General features: G+C 40.9%; 1 long non-coding RNA gene across 4 annotated transcripts in view; it reads right to left on the bottom strand.

Annotated features, from left to right (window-relative positions):
* LOC311583977 overlaps window positions 1-13026 on the bottom strand; it is a 144505-nt gene extending 131479 nt beyond the window's left edge. For all 4 annotated transcript variants that reach the window (XR_014774736.1, XR_014774737.1, XR_014774738.1 and 1 more), the window contains exon 1: window positions 12947-13026. This is a non-coding gene — a long non-coding RNA (uncharacterized lncRNA). The remainder of the gene's footprint in view (window positions 1-12946) is intronic.
* Between the last annotated feature and the right edge of the window lie 7714 nt (window positions 13027-20740).

The following is a 20740-nucleotide window of genomic DNA, read 5'->3' as shown; positions in this document are numbered from 1 at the left end:
AAGCAATAAAAGGTGTTTGAAATGGCAGCTAATATTTGTGTTGCAGATTGGCCAGTTCTTATTAATTTATGTACCTGCCCTCCTAGGCATGGAAATAGGTTGTATTTTCTAATCTCCCTTGTGTCCCATGCTATTCCCATCAAAGCCAGGCCCATCTACTCCCTTTTCTCTGTCTTATAGAGCAGGCTGATATGAAACTGTGGATCAAAGACGACAAACATTTCCACTGCAAACTGCAATGTTGTCCTGTGTAGTGAACCCTGGCTGTCCCTTTGACATGGGGGCCTAATACCTACTACAAACTATCAAATATGAAAATAATGAGCAATACATTTCTACTTCTATTTCTCTTAAGCCCAGGGTTGGAAGGTCTGCCTGTAATTGATTTTTACTATGATATATATATATTCACTTTTTAAAAACATTAATTGATTTTTGCTTTATGTATAAGAGTGCTTTATCTGCATGTATGTCTGTGCAGCATGTGCCTGCCTGGTGCCTCCAGATGACAGAAGAAGGTGTTGGCTCCCCTGGAAGTAGAGTTAAGGAAGGGTCTGAGCTGTTACGTTGGTGCTAGGAACTGAACCCTGATACTTTTGAAGAACAACCGGTGCTTTTCGCTACTGAGGTAGCTCTCCAGTCTCCACTAGAATGTAGAGGGCAAATGTCAAAGCTGAGGGCATTTAGAGGAAGGAGAAAGTGCTGGAATAAGAAGTGATGCAACTTCTACTCAAGTTCTGGCTTACTGTTTCAACTTTCAAGTCTGCTTTAGCTATGAATTGAGAACGAAATTACAGAAAAGGGTGAGTGATCCGCAGGTTGGTAGGTTACTTATCGACTCGATAAGACAGAGCCTAGAGATGTTGCAAGTGACTCAAGGCTTCACACTTTCTTTTGTCCCTTAGGAGAGAGGCAGAAGGCTAAGGAGGAGTTTAGCCAGAAGTGCTCTTCTTTGACACACCCCCTTTCTTGTGTCTCTAACCTGGTATCTTATATCCTCCACACACAGGTGTTAAAGAATAAGCTTAGCCAAGACTCAACTTGTGGGGCAGGTGCTGAATATTTAGCCTTACCTACACAGGGGGAGGCCAGGCATTCGTGAGAATTCTGTGTTTAAGAAGGAAAAGTGTGGTTTTGAATATGATGAACAGTGAACAGAACTCATAGTAGCTCCAAGATTGAGGTGACAATAATGGAGCCTCTATATGTCTGAGCTTGGTGTTCTTGTGCGACCCCTGAGGGTGGGAGCAGGCGTGTGACGTGTCTCTGACACTTTCACCTGCTCTTGGGACCCTTCTCCCTCCTACTGGGTTGTCTTGTCCACCCTTAGTATGAGTAGGGTATGTACCTAGTCTTATTAGAGCCAATTAACATGCTCTGTTCAGTTTATATCCCAGGGAGGCCTGCTGTTTTCTGAAGGAAAATGGAAAATGAGTGGATCTAGGGGAAAGGGAGGTGTGTACGTGGGGGGAAGGGACAGGAAGAGGTGGAAGGAGAAAAACTGTGGTTGGGTTGTAATATATGAAAGAAGAAAAAATTAAAAAAGAAAAGAAAAAATAGTAGCTACCTAATTAGGTAATACTGTTTAAGATCATTTCTCCAAGTGTGCATATGCTGTCTTCTTTCACTGCTCTTTGCTCATTCATTCATTCAATTTCCTACCTTCTTTTGATATACCAAATAATCGCAATAACTTTATTGTCACATTTTTCTATTTCTATATTCCATTGGGGTTGTTGTGGATAGTCTATAACGCGTACTCAACAATTAAAAGCCTTCCCACTCACTGCCTTACCCAGGTTCCGGTTAACACTCATGGAGTGAGCGCCTTTACCTGGTCACCTGCATGTCTTTCATTGTAGAAACACTAAGCTGAAGTTTGTTTTTCACTTGGGCACATTGACATGTAAATATAAGGTCATTAACGGAAGCCAATGTCTACAAAACTGAAATCTTGAACCAAGTCCTAACCTTGCTAACCGTGGGCTTTTGTCGATTGCTCAAGGGAAGGCTGACATAACGCCGGGCTTCTCATCAATGGGACCTTTATCTGTAGTTAGCAAACTTTGGCAAGCCTGAGTCAGAATTTGAAACAAATTTCAATGTAAGTCAGAGGTCTTTCTAAAACAAATAACTATCAACCAAATGTCCTACAAAACAATATCTTGATTTTTCACATTAAAAATCAAGCAAACCATATAGGTCTCATATTTTTAGTAAATTTATATCACCCTAGAGAAAAATTAAATTATTATAGCATTTTCAATAAACATAGCTGAGTAAAATTCAACATTAAATTTGGACTGCTTTACTGGCTCAGTAACTCTCAAACTGAGATCTAAAATGGCAGAGATAAGCATTGCCAGGGCTGCGGCCGCAGGCAGACATGCATCTAATCTGTGTGTCCTCTACATGGAGAAACTCAAGGAAAGCATGGAGTAACAGGTCCATAGCAGACAATGCCGTAAGATTTTTAAAAAGACACTATGCATCTCTATAAGTAAAGAGGAGACTATAACATCGGAAGACAAGCAGCCTCCGTAGAGAACAAGGAGGTGGTGTTTTGCTGGCTGGAGAGATCCCCTAGGGCATGGGAATAATCTCATCCTTCTGACAGTCCTGTAGGTCCTGACAGGGGAGGAGGCGCTCAAGGGGTGAATGGGCCCTGTTACACACACCAGCAGGTCATTTTTTGCACATATCCAATAGGAGCACATTGGTGAGTTTTTTGTTTGTTTTTGTTTTTTAAAGAGATTATTTACCAGTTCTATGTGCTGATTTTCTTTATTCCACCCTCTTATCATGCTAGGCCGTTTCTAGAACTACTCCAAGGAAGTATAATTATCATGATTTTAGAATCAGATTGAAATGAAAATTCTAGCCAATTCTTGGGTCAAGACATGATCTGAGACCTGTCTGAAGAAAACAAAGGTTCTGCCACTTGTTTACCGTACTTCATCCAAGGCAATTCTTTCATATCTAACCCTGATGATAGAATGGAAAAGAACTGTTCAACCCCAGGCTGAGTCACACTGCTGCTGTTTTCACTCCAGAAACTGCTCAGTGGGAGTCACTTAGGCTTTTGGGGAAATTATACCTACCGCCTACCTAAAGTTTTAATAATAAAATACACTAATTTCCTTTTAAAATATGCACCCGATAGGTGAAATTTTGGTGGAATTTTCCATATGATCCTAAGGATCTTATTAATATGATACTTAGAGCAGAGGAGTCCTGGCAAAGCAGGGTCTACTTTTTCCAGTGATTCACTGCCTCTCAGCTACACAAACCAACAAAGCAAGCTTGATTTCACCAAATCTGAAAATATGTCCACAGACCCCTACCACTTCCTTACCAGCTAAAATCCCTAGACATGCGTGTTACACATATTAGACTCCTGAGAATTCTGTGTTCTTTTGTGGAGGGAAAAATTCTAGTTTTCTGAATGGAGAATTAATTACTCACTAAGATTTGGAGATCAGAAGAGGGGAGTCCCCTTTCCCATGCAGCCCGGTTGTATCAGGACTGAGTGTGCCCTCTTCCCCTGTGGCCTGGCAAGGCAATGCTGCCAGGGGGAAGTAACTGAAAAGCTGGCAAGAGTGTGCATATCAGAGAGGTGTGGGGTCGGGGAGAAAGATGGGATTGGGAGGTGAGGACGGATGGGGCTATGGAAAGGATGTAAAGTGAATAAATAAATTTAATTTTTAAAAGACCAGGAGATCAATGTGGTGAAGCTAAAAGTAGAGAAATACTAAGTATACATATTAATGTATATTTAAGTATGATCATAGTAACTATAAAAATTTCATGGATATGGTATTTAAATATATACTATATATACACATATATACGTATGTATTGTGTGGCAAAAACTTTCAAAGTGAGATAAAGTCTTGATATGACTTATTTGTCTACAAGAACTATCAATATAAATGATTTATACATCTGAACATTTTAAATCAGCATTTTTCACATTAATAATAACTGGGAAAATCACTGAACTATGAGTTAGGAATATAGTGGCCCTTAATTTCCCCCTTCTTTTGAAATGAATACTTCCTTGGTTGCATTTCTCCCACTATTGTGTATTTATTTGCACTGTTTATTGATCTGCTCAGGGTATTTTTAGATCATAAACAAGAATCTAATGTACTTGGCATACAGGGAGCTCACACAGGGGTGTCCTACTTCATCCACTTCTTTCAGCAATTTTTAAGTTAAAAACCTGCTGCTCACAGAAGTACTTGGCTTCAGAGTCTCTGCCAGCCAGAATAGAGAACTGACAAGGAAAAACAGGGAGGTCTCATTTTAATTTGCTTCACGGTAACTGGGTTCTAGTTAGAAAGTGGGGAAAACCAAATAGGGCAAGAAACAAGTGTCGAAAGGACAAAAGGGAGTAAGGCTTGGCTTCCCTGTGAGGTTTCCTAAATCTCTTTAGTTGTCTGTTTCCAGAGTGTCAGGAGAGCCCAGGCAACATTAGGCAGACTGTGGAACAGAGCAGCACAGAAGGAAGATGTGCGATAAAGTTTTATTTAATCCTTTTTTTCCCGAGAGACACCCTACTTTGTTTCCATTATCTAATAATGGAATTATTTATTTACTTCATAGAGGTGGGGCACGGACTGTTAAGTTTTCTTTGGAAAGCGCAGTGTAGTTAGTACCCTGAAAATTTCTTCACTAATTTCCGAAGTCAAACAAGAAGCAGGAGAAAATGATTTGTTAATCCTCAGACATCTGATACACTTGCAGCATTTCCTATGACTCCGTGAAAAGCAGAACTGTCAGCAAATTAAAAGGAAAGTTATTTAAGAAGCGCAAACACACACATACTAAAGGGGATTTCCCATCTGCCAGCAGATTGTCCTCCACAGCTCAAACGTTTGGAAGCCAGGGTATGTAATTTTAGGGTAGTACTATGGTGAAGTTTCACAGGAACTCAGGTTTCCCTTCTAAGTTGGGATGTGTAACCAAGACAGAGTGTAGTAAAAGGAAACGTCTTCAAAATGTAAACATAAGGCAACTGCTGCCCTTCTCCTGTGGGGCTGCAGCCCATGCTAGCACCATGCTCGGCCAGAAGCTCACAGTCATGAGTGGAGTGTTCGAGAGGGCCTGTACCCTTGAAACTGAAACCTTCCTTTATGGAGCGCTCAGCTCCTGTCCCACTTGCATGGACCCGTTCTCTTTCGTCTGCCTTGTTCTTCGGTTTTTGAAACAGCACTTTATTTTCTTTCTATTATGAAACGAAGTTTCCACCAATGTGCTAAGGCAACCAGCATGTCATAGGTTGTAATGCCGCAGATCAGAGGTCTGTGCTTGGGAGGCTTCAGGAGGTTGAACTCAAGGGCTCAGCCAGAGACTGCTCACCACAGCCTTCCGTGTGTAGCCCTCCCACTGGAAAGCTCCTTTTCGTCAGTCTAGACCTGCGACACTGTTTCTCTGCTAATGCACCTAGCGACTGACACAGGAAGCAGGTCCTTATGTCACATCTATCTACACTGGTGCACTTAGCCCGAGAAGACACTGCTTCCCAGCTGCACCTCTGATCTGGCTTGGCTCACCCTGGAGGTACCTTCTGTGTTCTTTAACCTCATCTATACCCATCATCCTGATGCTAGGGACAGCTATAGCGTTACACATACAACAGAGAGTTGGAGCTTCCTTCATAAACAGTAGCCTTGCTCTTTACACACTTTTGTAATTGCCTACTATGTTGCTTTGGCCTTGTGTAAGCAAAAACCTTATTTTTCCTCCCCTTTCACTCTAAAATAATATAGATAACTTTGGTCTTGTCTTGTTAATATTTTAAGGTAAAATAATAAAGATGGGACATGAACCAGTTCTCACTGGTGCTTTTAGTGTACAAACAATATTTCAAGGAAATACGTTTGGATTTTAGACTATCTTGATGCTATTCAATTTCTCGTTTCAACTTCCAAATTTCCATTCTATTCTTTCATAGTGTGTCTTAAAGTACAGTCATTTAAAAATAACTTGGATTTAAATAAAACATCATCTTTAATTTCCCTTTGCACTTGTGCAGTTTTTGTAATATTTTCCCCAGAAGTGGCTGCTGTTTAATCAGCTACTAGATGTAGTTCAGATGAGTCAAAAGGGTGCACCGAACTGTCTAGTTTTCTTCCTCATCATTACTTTCCTAGTGTTTTCTTTATGTTCTCTAAGGGTCCCTGTGAGAATTTATTTGGAGAGGCCACCATGAACACTCTTGGGATGAGCAAGGCAGTAGGATACATTAAACATGACCCTTCATCTCTCCCGCCCTTGCATCCCTTTGCAGCCTCTGACTATTTTTATTTGCTAAAACTGACTTAGAAGATGAGGATCAGCCTGGTCCATGAAGGGACAACTCTCATAGGTTATTCTACATTTTGGAGTACATTTTGTCTGGAAAGTAGGTACGATTAATTTTATTCTCTTTTGGCTCCAGCCTCACCCACTCCTTGTCAGGTGTTTATTAATCATGGCTCTTCGTGGAAGAAGCTTTGTATTCATGGGTGAGGCAAATAAGTTAGGTTGAAGACTCATAAATTGCCTCACCTACACCCCCACTGAAACCAACACACTCTCTCCCAGGCTCTCCATGCCCCCACCCAGAGTGACCTCAGGAAAGAAAAACCCAACCAAGACTTAACATACTGACCCCAGCCTAATGAAGATGGCTGTGAATCCACTTATAATATGAACTATGAGAGTGCAGAAAAATCAAAGTATGTATTTACTGTTTTGAAAACAATCTTCATTTTTCTTTAATATCATATTAACAATGATAACATTAAAAACTGTAAAAACTGGATCCTGGCATTTGTGCAGACATCGAGCTGGAAATGTTTTAAAGGTATAAGCAATGAAATGGATTACAAGATAAAGCTGTGGGAAACGTGTGAGCTGTCCAGAGAGCCTCAACTATGGAAAGGCTCCAGGGGATCATGCACCTCCGTTCCTTTGTCTGCCGTGTACTCAATTTTGACAGTTCAGGAAACTTTGTAAACCAGTAACTCCCAGGAGAAAACCAAAATATTACTCTTTCTCTTGTTGGTGATATCATTCCTACTCAAATTTTACTCTTTTCTCCTCAGTCCCTTGGCACCTTAAAAATAGCACGACACACCCAGACAGACAGGGAAAGGCACATCAACCACCCTGAGTTCTTTCTGCAGAAGGCTGCACCCTAGAGTCCTAGGATGGCTTTCAAATTGAAAAACCATCTCTGAAAAAACAAAACAAAACAAAACAAAACAAAACAAAACAAAACAACAGTTGGGTGAGAGCTCCCCCTGGTGGTAGAGCGAATTTCACAGTCCACACAGCCTATCTTTCCCTTGGGGCTCTGGCACTGAGTCCCAGATGTAAAATGTGCCAATATTGCTCTTTCGCCATGTGATGAAAGCCCAAGATGCCATTGTTCTGCTCAGAGTGAGTCACTGCTGATAACACAAAGGATACGTGTGGTGTGTGGCCAGGAGTGTGTCAACAGCTCAAAGTCTGAGTGCCCTCCAGAGGGGCCTTCTAGAAACTCCGAAGCTGAGGCGGAAAAACTGTAGCTCACTCAGCTATAAGGAAGTTCATGGGTCTTATTGCTAGCAGGTCGTTCAACCCGCACCACATATAGGTTTCTCCAGTGCGAGCGACTGTGACACACTTTTGAAGGAGAACAGGGATTTCTTTGTGTACCAAAGGCAGTTGTCTATTACTGTATTTTATGTATGAGTGTGTCAGGGTCGCATGTTCCTTCGTGTGTACGCACGTGTGGAGGGTAAAGGTTAACCTTTGGTGTTGTTCCTCAATGGACATCCATCTTGTTTTCTAAGTCGGGGTCATTCATTCACCTAGAGCTCACTAAATAGTTGGCAGGCTGGAGAGTCTCAGGGACTGACCTGTCCCCCAGCACTGATGTCGTTAGTACAAGATGCCACATCTGACCATAAGTTTGGGAAATCTTATTCAAGTCCTGAACATTCTGTAGGCTGAACTATCCCCACAAGCCCTCAAACACTGAATTTGAAATTCAGGTCTACTCACTTAAAAGAACCAGAATGTGTCATAAACTTAAACCTATTCACTTCTTTTGTGGCAAGCCTCTTCCTCTACATCGAATGTCACAGTGATGTTTAAACGGTCATGCTGTAGCTGATGATCTCTATCCCAATTTCAAAGAATGTATCCACTTGCTTTCTCAGCATTCAAATGAAGTCACAGGGAAAGGAAACGCTGTTGATTTTACAGGGGAGTGAAGTCAGGCCCTTCTGCCATCTGTTGCCTCAGCTTTAAGTTTCCATACTGCTATCAAAACAGGCATTGTTGAAGAGAGAAGGTAGCACCACTACAGACTCAAAATAATAGCAGCAGTTCAATGAAAAAAAGCAAAGCCATTGAGGTGAATTGTAATAAATATCAGGCCATATTGACACACACAGCCCAGGACTTTGGAAAGGAATCAGACCTAGGTTCGTCTGTGAGCCGATCATTAATGAAAGCATCCTGGAATTTACAAAACAACTGAATACTGGGAGTCCCACTCCTACAGCCACAATTTTCAGCAATGTGAGATGTCCCCTGGAATGAGAGTCTATCAAATACACAAAATATTGTTTTTTCAATGCTGTTCTAGACTCTAGAAATTAGAACACACAAGAGCACAGTGGGATCTATTTGGTGTAATTGGAGATGTAGCTTTAAGAACATGCTACCTTCTAAATGTTCCACAGACATTTACAATTCCATGCCGTACTTCTTCAATTATCACAGTGCCTAAGTCCTTAATTGATTTAGATTCAAAGAGGGAAATCAGGGGAGCAGTCAGGAGAATGAAGGTCATGGTTAGACGGTATCTGTCAGACAGATTTGTTCAGAAAAGAAAATCTTTTATATTGTTTTGCTTACAAAACATCTTCTGAGGCACTGTGTGGTATTTTAAAGCCTTGTGTCAACCCAATATCCTGGTTTTATTACCCTTGATGCATTTCCTAATCAGTTAGTTCAAACCTCTTTAGGTAAATGCAAACTATGAATATACTTAAACCTCAGGCATCTTGCATATTTACTGAGTTGTGTATTTTTGTTTTGTTTTGGCTTTGTTTGTTTTGTGTGTTTGTTTATTTGCCATAAGTTTGGATACTTGTGCCTATACAGAGTCAGGGAACAAGAATCTGTCTGGTTCCTTCTTCTAAGCAACACAGGAATCAAAGCAGAAGACAGCCCTGCAGGAGCCTCTTCATGGCTTCCCTAGCAGCACTGACCACTGCTTTTCCCCAAGCAGGGCAAATGTGTGCCACGCCTGAAGCTTGAGGACGTGGTCACAGTTCTACCGGATTCTCCAGGAAACCAGCTGGGTTTGCTACTTGCCATTTAAATTGACAGTAATATCAATTTAAAACAAAACTGCCAAATGAATCATGAGATCTAGTAATAGTTAGGGGTGTTTTATTCATAGTATGACAAGCGAAACAGCATTGAAATGTGAGGCCACAGGAACTTGAGTCTCTCTCTCTCTCTCTCTCTCTCTCTCTCTCTCTCTCTCTCTCTCTCTCTCACACACACACACACACACACACACACACACAGATCTCTCTCTCTCTCTCTCTCTCTCTCTCTCTCTCACACACACACACACACACACACACACACACTCTCACACACACAGATCTCTCTCTCTCTCTCTCACACACACACACACACACACACACACACACTCTCACACACACAGATCTCTCTCTCTCTCTCACACACACACACACACACACACACACACACACACACTCTCACACACACAGATCTCTCTCTCTCTCTCTCTCTCTCTCTCTCTCTCACACACACACACACACACACACACACACACACACACAGATCTCCCTCTCTCTCTCTCTCTCACACACACACACACACACACACACACACTCACACACATAGATCTGTACATAAACAATAGTTGTTCCTGTTATTTAATTGACTTTGCAATGGTGGGTGTGAACACAGAGACTCACACAGGCTAAGCTCTACCTCCTCAGACCCATACGTTAATATTCTTTCTTCTAGTTGCTTCAGGGAAGAGGCTTTCTTTGCTTGGGGAAAGGAATTGCCAGCCACTTAGGATTTGGAAAGCATGATTATAAAATTAAGGATAACTACATAAAATGGATATTTTAAACATATTAAAGTGTTGTCAAGAAGAGAAATTAGGAAAGCAGATAGGGACTGTGGTGGAAGACTGTAACGCGCTGTATAAAAATGAAAATACCCAAGGAGGCCTAGCCAATCCAATGAACATTTAATGACAGCCAATTCTAACACACCTACTCATGACCTGTGCACATACTGCATGTAGACAAGTTTATAATGGAGAGAGCATTGAGTTTCAAATTAAATTAAAAAGATTTATTTGTTCTGTCTCTTAGCAATGTTGGGAAGCACTAGTTTCCAATTCTGGGCTAAAGCAGATGCAAGAGATGATCAGAGCCAGCAAAAGACCTAAACCATGAAGTTACCCAGTTTCTATAAATCTCCAAGGAGCCACATGCTTTGAGAACTGTAGAATGGAGATTGTCTAAGAACTGGGCTTAATGAGTGGCTTGATTTACATTTCAGACCCAAAGGAGTAAAAAAACCATGGCAGATACCTTGACATATATTGTAAATATTTTAAAGTGCTAGCCATTTATTAGTGTGTATGTGTGTGACACACACACACACACACACACACACAGAGAGAGGGGGGGAGGGGGGAAGAGAAAGGGAGTTAGTTTCACATGGTAGTCCAGAGTGACCTAGATTTTACTAATATAGCCCAAGCTGGCCTTGGACTCACAGCATAGACACTTTCCTGGCCTCCTGAGTGTCAATTTATCCTTTTGTTAATCAACAACAGCCAGGCTTATCTCCTCCAAGCAGGTGCACACTTTGGAATTACACTGATGGAGATCAGTTTTCCTCTCCCTCTCCCCTTACATCCCTAAGGACAGAGACCCTTAATGAGCACTTCCCCCTTTCTTTTGAATCTATAGTCCGTATGTGGCTGAACCTCGAACCCTGTTTTGACAGAAAAACAGAGAAAGCTGACCTGCAAGATATCCTCATGACACAGAGCAATTTATTTTTCCAAAGAAGTCACTGAGATGGAAAACATTCCGTGAAACACTCCAGTTTTACAGAGGAGAGAAAAACCGATTATTCCCTTGCAAATCCTTTTTATCCACAATCGGAACATCAATAAGAATAGGAAGCTACAGCTGGGCACGGGCGGCTGAATTGGAGTCTTGCATGGCAAGTGCAAGGCAATGGGACTGACCTCAAACACTGGGGAAAACAGTAAGTTATTTAAGAAGCAGCATAGCTGAGCCTTGTTTCAAAAATGAAAAAAAAAAAATCAAGGTCTCAGAAAAGCTCACACACAGGTATTTGAGATGAACAGGCAGGTATAGTGAGAAAGGGATTGCTATAAACTGTGACTTTTATCTAGGAGGCATTTTGTTTTTTATGGCATGTAGTGGAGTTTTCCAATGCCAACTTATTTTAGATTGCATATATAATTCAATAAGTTTCACATTAATGTTTAACTTGAAAGTAGGTTCTGTTTCTCACAATAATGTGGAAATATATTCTCTGATGTACTCACCGTCCAACACAGACACCTCTGTGGAGTCTACTTTTCTCTCCTAGGATAATGAGCTCACTGAAGTAATTGAAAAAAAAAATTGTGGAAGATATCAAAGTTCCATGCCCCAGTGAATTGTGATAGAACAATTTCAAAGGGGAGGGGGGAGGAAAAAAAAGGGAAAAAACTGGAAAAATATAAATAAAAGCTTTGTGAAAGGATATTCTACAACTTTAGTAGTTAGCAAAGTGAGTCATGGCTATTATCAATCCCTAATATTAGAAAGTCTTCTTCGCATTGGATCTGATTTGCTTATCCTACTAAAAATGTCTTGGTTTTTAAAATGACCTACTTGCATTTGTTGCTTTCATTCCAACTACTAATGTTCAAATACATACCAATTTCTTTTTCAAAAATAACCCTGAAACACAAAATGAAAACACAAGAACCTTCTCATTAGTACAGTCCAAGCCAAGTCCTTTATCATTAAAACTTAGAAAAAAATTTTATTGTGGATTTGTACTGTTTTTATTTTCCACTCATTATTTGAAGGACATAGACACATCACGCATCTGGTCTCAAAACAAGACAGGAATCTATGAATATGGAAAGGGACTTGTCAGTAGGATAAAGGGTAAGAGACAGGAAAAGGTAATCAGAAAGCATTTTATGCATATAGCAAAATTTCAAAGAACAAATTTAACAAAAATAGTAAAATAACTACCCTTCCCTAGGTTTCAATCTGTAAATGTCTGAGGGGCATTCTGTCTTTGATTTCTTCATTCTTAGCTATTTGCTATTAATTAAGGCAAAGGGATTTGCTATTATTCATTGTAATAAAAAGGCTCAAGGTCTTGGACCCTGTGGGGACAGATGACAAAGATTCTTTACTAAACACATTCCATAATTTTCTACATAATTTCCTGGTTAAACTGCCAAAAATTTTACCTTCCCACCATTAGACATAAAACCTTTCTTGTTTTCAGAAACTTTTGTTTTATCTTCTATTTTTTTTATGTGAGTTCTTCTGTTTTATCCCTCTGGCCTGAATTTGTGTCTCCTGTTGCGCTCCCGTGTTCTCCCATGTTTGCCATTATATAATTAATTATCAGGTGTGACCTCACTCAGCCGCTAACACCGTGTCAAGTCCTTTCCCTTCACAGACAGACACAGCTCTCAGGCTGCTAAACCTGCCCACCCGCCCTGTAACTCTTTTCTCTGTTACAGCTTCCCTCTCTTCTGTCGCCTGACCGTGTCGGGACTTCTTTTTTTCCCAACAACGAGACTCGAGAAATTACGCGTGACTCATTTCTCCCCCTCCACCACAATGCAAACACTCACCACGGTGGCTGCAATTTTCAGTCCCTTAACGTAGCACATTACTGGTATAAGGCCCACAGGGCAGCGCGCATGAGCAGAAGGGGGCCTTTAAGTAGAGGCCTACTCAGATGCGTCTGGGCATGCCCAGAGACTAGTGACGTCACGATGGGAACCAAGGAGGAGGAGCCACAGCGTCAGCTCACAGTTTGGGAGCCAATCAGACACTGGGAGGAGGGTATAAAGGCATGCCCTAGTTCCGCTTCTGCCTGGTAGTGGATGCCGGCACATGTGGTCTCCTTACCATGCAGCCATGGGCATTGAGTACGGGTTAGATCCAACGTCACTAACCCATCTCCCAGCCCCTTCTCTCTTCTGTAGCACAGTCGGGAGCTCTCTTTGGCAGTTTTGTCGGTGAGCTGGCATGTTTATGTTTTCTGTTCTTTTCCCTCACGTAAGGTGAGCGCGCTGGGTTCTGTACGTTTGGCTTGTCAGGGAGGTACACTGACTTCAATTTTTGTTCACCTGTGGTCTCCAAATAAGGGCTGACGCCCACAGGAGATGGACCCACCGATGCCCCCCCCCCCCCGCCTCCATGGCCTTTTAAGACCGGAGACACCTTGTGGGCATATGGTCACGGCCTACCGAACCTTGGGAGTCCCCAAGTAAGCATAGGACTCTCAGGTCCTACCCACATCTTTCCATTCTTTGTTTTGTCCGTTTCCTCAAACTTTTCCATAAGGTTTTCTGTAAATATGGGCAAGCTGCCCAGGAAACGCAAGCCATTTCCCAAACCTTAGCTATGGAAAAGGCGGAAGGGAAGAAAAGTTTTCAGCAATGGTGTTTTTTTTTTTTATTTTTGTTTTTTGTTTTGCTTGGTTGGTTAGTTAGTTTGTTTTGTTTTTGTTTTTGTTTTTCCCCTAAACAGTATATTTCTCAAAGAAGACTTTCAGGACTCACCCTCCACTGCCTCAAATGCCCCACTACTGACATTGTCTGTGAAGATTGTGATTACAATTTTAATACTTGGAGGCAAACTCAGCTGTTAGAGTGAAGAGGAGGGAATTGGAATTGCCTTCTGTGCCTCCAGGGGGATTTTGTACTAAAAACCCAAGGTGTCTACCTCTCAGATAGAGTGCACTGCTTTCTGAAAATTAGAAAGAGCTTGTATCTTTATTTTCACCCTGAAATGTTTTCAAGAAGGAGTTGTTGACATGTTTCCTGCCAACTGCTATACTTTTTTCTTCTTTTTAAATAACTATTTCATAAAGACAAGTTTTTTTTTCACACATTCAGAAAAAAAGAAAACATAGGGAAATTATTCCCTTTGCTTTGTTCGAACATCTTTTGCAAAGATAAAGCCTGGAGTGTGCATCACCTGACAGACTTATTTTTAAAGCACAAAAGAATAAAAGGAGAAGAGACTTAAATTCAAGAGTTCAGGAGCTGAGTTCGGCAACCTAAGACAAGTGGGTTAAACGTGAAGAGACTATAGCTCCAAGTCTCTTCAAAGGCAGCCACACAAACAAGCGAACAGTGTCTTCCTGACCCTGGGCACAGTGATGAAAGTGCGGTTAGCACATACGATAGAGTTCATGGGATGTCTTGGTCCTGCATGAAGACATTCAGTCCAAACACTTGTCGGTGTTAAAGAAAGAATAATGGAGACACAGTTATTTATAATGTAGGACGTATGTTCTGTTAGAGCTTTTTGACTTTTTAATATCAAACTTGATCAAAGATTGGTTCCCCCTCCCCCCCTCTCTGTGTGTGTGTGTGTGTGTGTGTGTGTGTGTGTGTGTGTGTGTGCGCGCGCACGTGCAGGAAAGTGCACCGTGTTATGGTGACTTGTAGAAACCAACAGGTAACATAAGTCAGTTCTAATTTGTTTCAGACGGGATGTTGTACTGGTAGTTGCTGTGGCCATCCTTGCTGGCTCATCATCTTCCAGAGTCTCCTGTCCTTCCTCTCAGCTCACCACACGGTAGCTGCTATTCCAAACAGGGTTGTTACTGCATTTAACCTTCAGTGGCTCCTGAAGATCCTAACATAGGTCCTCACCCTTGGGTAGGAAACATTTTACCCACTGAGCAACCTTCCCAGCCTGAATGTGTGGTTTTTTTTTTTAAAGTGATTGTGTTATGTGACTGAATTGGTGCTATAATGAAGTTAAGTTTCCTGTGGTCTCTGCTTCTGTCCTTCAGAAGCTGACTACTTGCCTGCTGGCTGCGTTCGTGGCACAGGCACAAAGCATGTGAACTTTAGAAATAGCAAAACTGAAATTTAAGCATCTCAAAGTTTTCAATGCCTAAAAAATGAAAGTCTGCATGCCCCAGTATCAATCACTGCTTGCTGTTTGGTGGAAGATGACTAAATTTGATCTAGCTTCCTGAAGTCACAAAAAGACAAAGCTGCTTTGAAGAGCAGAGCAAGGGGAAGGTGTTGATACTTGGTGAAGTTCTCCAAATGGTCAGTCAGCAGCAATAACACCAGGTATGGCATCACTGGTGTCTAAAGGCATAGATTAGATTGTTCAGTGAGAATTGGGTCAGATGGAAGGAAGATAGGCCATTCCTGCCGGTGGATTCAGACACTGGTGTGAGCTAAGTGATTTCCGGATAAGCAGGCTTTTTTTTTTTAACCATAAACTTGCAATGTTGTTGTTACCTACTCAAAACTCAGTGTTAGAGAGAACCTGATTAATATTTTCAAGGTCCTCAAATTGCCTTGAATTTCTAGTGGCCTTTCATGAAGTCCCAAAATGGCTGGTCACACTTCTCATCAGAAGGGTTACTTGTAGGGAAGATGCTATGTAAATAAGCCTCATTTTCCTTTAATATAAATCAGCTGGTGAGAGGCTTTAGCAGATAAGGGCCCTTGCCATTCCACCTGAGTTCAATCTCTGGGACTCATAAGGTAGGAGAAAACTGGCTTCCACAGACTGTCCTTTGACTTCTATATTCACACTGCAGGACAGGCACAAGCGTATGTACACACACACACACACACACACACACACACAGGGAGAGAGAGAGAGAGCGCGCTTAGGGGGGAGAGAGAAGGAGATAATGAATAAATAGTATTATTAAATATTAAAAAGCCAGCTAGTTTTCTTAAGGAAGTAGATACAATTGGGATTCTCCAAGGGGACACATTTTATCTAGTTTCTTTCCGTGCTTTGCATGTCTCATAAAAAGAAAAACAAGGAGTTTGGAGCATATACGTTTGCAATGATTTTAGTTTATGCATTGGGCTCCTGCTGTGGCCCAGCTGACTTTTTAGCAAGGTGTGAAATTGTGAGATCTAATGGGCCTTCTTCCCACATAGCCTTCATGTGAAGCTGAGACTCAACAAACCTGGTTCCCAGTGGGTGCTTTAGTTAATAAGGGAGAAGACAGAAGTCATTAGGTAGAGTCTAAATCAAACACTGTGTCTTTGTGTAGTGAAAGAGCTGTATGATTTTATAAGCTGCAAAGAGCAGCGTTTTAACCAACTTCCTTATAGAACTTAATAATGCCTTGATATCTTTAACTCAAAGAATAAAAAGAGTGCGTATAATCTGGGATAATATGTCTTGTGAACATTTTAGCAGTTGAAATACCATGAATTTTCAAAAAAGGGAAATTAGTTCTGAGCTACATAGAATCTCCAAAACTGATGGAGAGCTTAAATATGAATTCCTTAAAAATTAAATGCATACAATGAGTTTTTATTGGGTTTTCAATTGACCAACCATTCCTTTATGATGTTAATGTTTTTATCCAGATTTTTCCTCACAAAAGACTCACAAGGCAACATAATTTTAACCATCAGAATATGAAACTTTCTCAATGGAAGAAGAAAATTAGGCTGTGATAAACCAGGCTCATGACATTTGAATCGCATGAAGCCTGAGGAGGAGAACGGTTGGGTATAGAAGACCTTAACCACTCGGAGGTGGGGGGGGAAGGACCTTAATAAGACATAAGTCTTTATTCCTTGGAGTAAAATGTCAGTTATTATTAATTATTATCATCATTATTATTGTGAATGCAGGTATGCATGTGCATGAAAGAGAGAGAATGAGAGAGAGTTTCATTTATTTGTATGTCATGATTCCTAATGTGTAGAGTTTCAGGAACAAGCAGGCCATCCCTGGTTGATAAAGATTCAAACATCATGAGCCAGGCATACCAAGCTACCAGTGTCTGTGAGGGGCTGTGTGTGTCGGCTACCAAGCTACCAGTGTCTGTGAGGGCATCGCAGAGGCTTTCTGCCACTACCTACAACCTCATGGGGGTGATAGGACACAGTCAATGTGCCAACGGAATTGCTGGAAGCAAGGTCCGGAGCATATTGATCCAAGATGTACATGACAGGTTTCAGATCCCATGTACCCTGTAGTCTGCCTACTAAGAAAGAAAGACACAGATTTAATTTCTGGAGTTTAAGAGTTGGTGTGCGTGCGTGCGTGCGTGCGTGTTTAACTGCGTGCATTTAACTTGTACTGCTTGGCTCTAACTGTCAATTTGGTACAAAACAAAATCACCTGTGAACAGAGTCTTCTTAAGTAACTCCCTAGGTCAGGTTGGTGGGAGTATGTTGGCAGGGCATTGTCATGACTGATAAGTAATGTAGGGAGATCTAGCCCATAATGTTCACTGCTAGAGTTTTATTTACAAGAGCAGAAAGTAAGGATCCAAGGAAAACAAAGCACAGCTACAGAGAGCTTTTCCGGTGGAATAACTTTTGTTTTCCCTTCATAGACACCAGGCTGTTAGTCTGTGACCTCTTGAGCATATAAAGGAAACATGCTGTAAAGCCTTCCTCCACGCAGAAATATGCATGGAAATGTGTGGGGTGCACTTTCAAAGAGAACAGAAGTAATAAATTGAAGTGTGTTTGGACAGGCCATCAACTTGTTTCTTCTTCCAAATCCAAGTTGCCATAAAATTAGTTTTGACTACTACTTCCTGGTTCTTTGATTCTGACAACATTCCAAATGTAATTGTTTTCTAATTTAAAGGGTCTTTATGCAGGTTTTTTTTTAAAGTGAAAAAGATAATGCTAACCCAGGTGGTACTCTGTAGGAAATTGAAATCTTTTGCATGCCAGATAAACACAATAGTTTACAGACTTTCTAACGAAGCAAACAGTAAAAAAGTGGGGCTTAAAATTGTCATTGATATTCTAGGCAAGTGAAATTCCAATTGAAAAAATAATTAAGGAGTGTTTTAAAAGGGAAAGTGTCTTAAACCATAAGCAAAGTTCCAGAAGTATCCAGCAGGTCTGATGTACTGGCTAACCTGATGTGTTTGTCTCACACAACATTTGCTATATATTATAAGAAAATTTCTTTCACAATAACCATGTAAAGATATGCAGAAATAGTTTAAGACTTATTCTTCCTAATTATGACGTTTGAGCATAATTGTGTATATTTGCTGGCTTTCAACATTGGGATAACACAATCCAGGCACATAAGCCCAATATATTTAGTACTGTTCACCTTTCTACACACTTAACTGGCATCCTCATGGTATATAGGGCTTCCTCCAAGCCTTCAGTATCTTTAAATACCTCTAAAATGCCAGCATCTTCATACACATCAGTTGAAATATCCACTCAGATAACCTCTTGTCTCTCCTTTTGTGCACCCACAAACCTCAGTTCAAGTTTTATTTGAATGTGTATAATAGCACAGTTCTTAAGCTGGCACATGAGCTGCTGTCATCCCTGCATGCATGACAAGGCCTATCATCATACTGCCACAGAATTCTTTCTTGATTGACACCTGTTAAATCAGATAATGGGAATGTGATGCTAACTCACTGAACGTCACAGGGAAAACCCTCCATAAGTGATATCTGTTATTACTGAATGAACTGATGGTTGGCTGGATAAATCTGCTGTCAGCAGAGTGCTTCTCATGTAGATGGAATAAGTGAAAATCTTTCCTTTGAAGTGGAAGCATTTCCAAGTACAAATCTGTAAGGGATACAGGCTGTTGGCTTCAAGGTGATCAGGGAACAGTTTGCAGTAACAGGGGAATGAGCAAGGAAAAGAAGCTTAGGGAGAGAGAAAACCAAGGCAGTGAGTCTGGAAGGCTTAAAATAAAGATCTCCCAGTAAAACAGCACAAATATAGGTAGACAAAATCTGTCAAATGCATTGGTCTCCGTGTAATTAATACTCATGGCTTCATGGGAAGTTTTGTTTTTGTTTTTTGAGACCGGGTTTCTTGGTGTAGCTTTGGCTGTCCTGGACTTTCTTTATAGACCAGGAACTCACAGAGATCCACCTGCCTCTGCCTCTCCCAGTGCATGGGAATTTTTTAATTGAGAAAATTATAAAAAAAAGTGTTTATAATCATATACATATTATAGATTCCTGAGCTCAGAGGAGACAGACTCTTTCTTAAACAGCTGCAAGAAAACAGTGTTTGTGGAGAGTGTGGGTGGATTAGGAAAGAGCAACAATGAGATGGAACAAGCCCAGCAGAAGATGAGTATCATGTGGGACAGGAAGCACTATTGTCTCTGTTCATGGAATTCCAGCTTGGATGTTTGCCAGAAATACAGTTATGTACTGTATTTGTAGGATACCCTAAATTTTCTCTTAATGCTCATTTAATGAGTAAGTGCAGATAACTAATGGCCAATTCCATTTCTTGGGAAGTAAACAGTTTTATAGCACTACCCTAGAGAAACTGAGGGCCCTCCTCTCTGTTGATAAGAGAGTATTCAATTTGGTTCACTTTTGAAGCAATGGCCTCATAATTTGATGTCTTTTGAAATATAGTAACCTGATCCCTGGCACCTATGATACCATAATATGTGGCCAAAATGTCTGTGATAATGTGATTAAAGATCTTGGAATGGCCAGAGAATCCTGCCTAACCTCCAGGTGTGCCTGAATGCAGTTTGTAGGGTTCTGATAACAGAGATGGAAAATATCACGAGAGGAAGTAGATGTGAAGACAGAAGCATGAGATCAAAAGAAATATAAGAAATAATGGGCCAAGGAATTTAGAAAGCCTCCAAATGCCACAATGCACAGGAAGCTGGTTCTCTTCCATAGAAAACATGCCAACTATAAGACACAAAGAGATTATAACTGAACAGTTTTAACTTTCATGTTTATGCTGTTATAGCAGATCTTAAAGAAAATTATTATGAATGGACATGAAGATAATCACTCTACATATAATTCTAGAAACAATTAGAAAGAACCTGAGGATAAAATATAACTTGCTCCGTGTGACTGAGACTGATAGTTCCCAGCAGAATGTCTTCATCCTTTCTGTTTCCCTAGAAAAGAGGTGAACCACATGAACAGTATGCAAACACTCTTCCCTTTGCCTCTGTTGGAATTAGGCAATTCATATTCAAGATCATCTGGATGTTGTAGACCGAATCAGTCCCATACAGTGCTAGATTTGTTTATGGATGTCTTGTCAAGCAGGGATGAGCATATGCAAAGGCCATAGCACATGCTTTTTCCTGTGTCAGGTCCTGGATATGGCACTGCAGATTCAAGCTAGGGCTGTTCAGCACTCAGCAGAAATATTGGAGTGTTGTAATAACAACTTCATTTCTGACGTCTATTTTGTCACAATACACTGCAAAATTATGACCTTAGCATACAATTTTGGGGATGCGGTGTATGATCTATTGGCTTCATAACTGATTAATCTTCTGCTGCTGTTGACTCCCACAGGTAGCCACTGTTCTAACTTTGTGAGTCCATTTCACTAACAATGTCAGTGTCTAGTGATGTGTGAGCTTTTCCTGGGATGGCATGAACAAGTACTACTCACCCCAGAAAGGGATTTAACTAT

The sequence above is a fragment of the Acomys minous genome (assembly GCF_964271855.1).
Source record: "Acomys minous genome assembly, chromosome: 15".
Lineage (NCBI taxonomy): Eukaryota > Metazoa > Chordata > Mammalia > Rodentia > Muridae > Acomys > Acomys minous.
The sequence above is the reverse complement of the archived record's forward strand: the minus strand, read 5'-3'. Positions and strand labels throughout refer to the sequence as shown.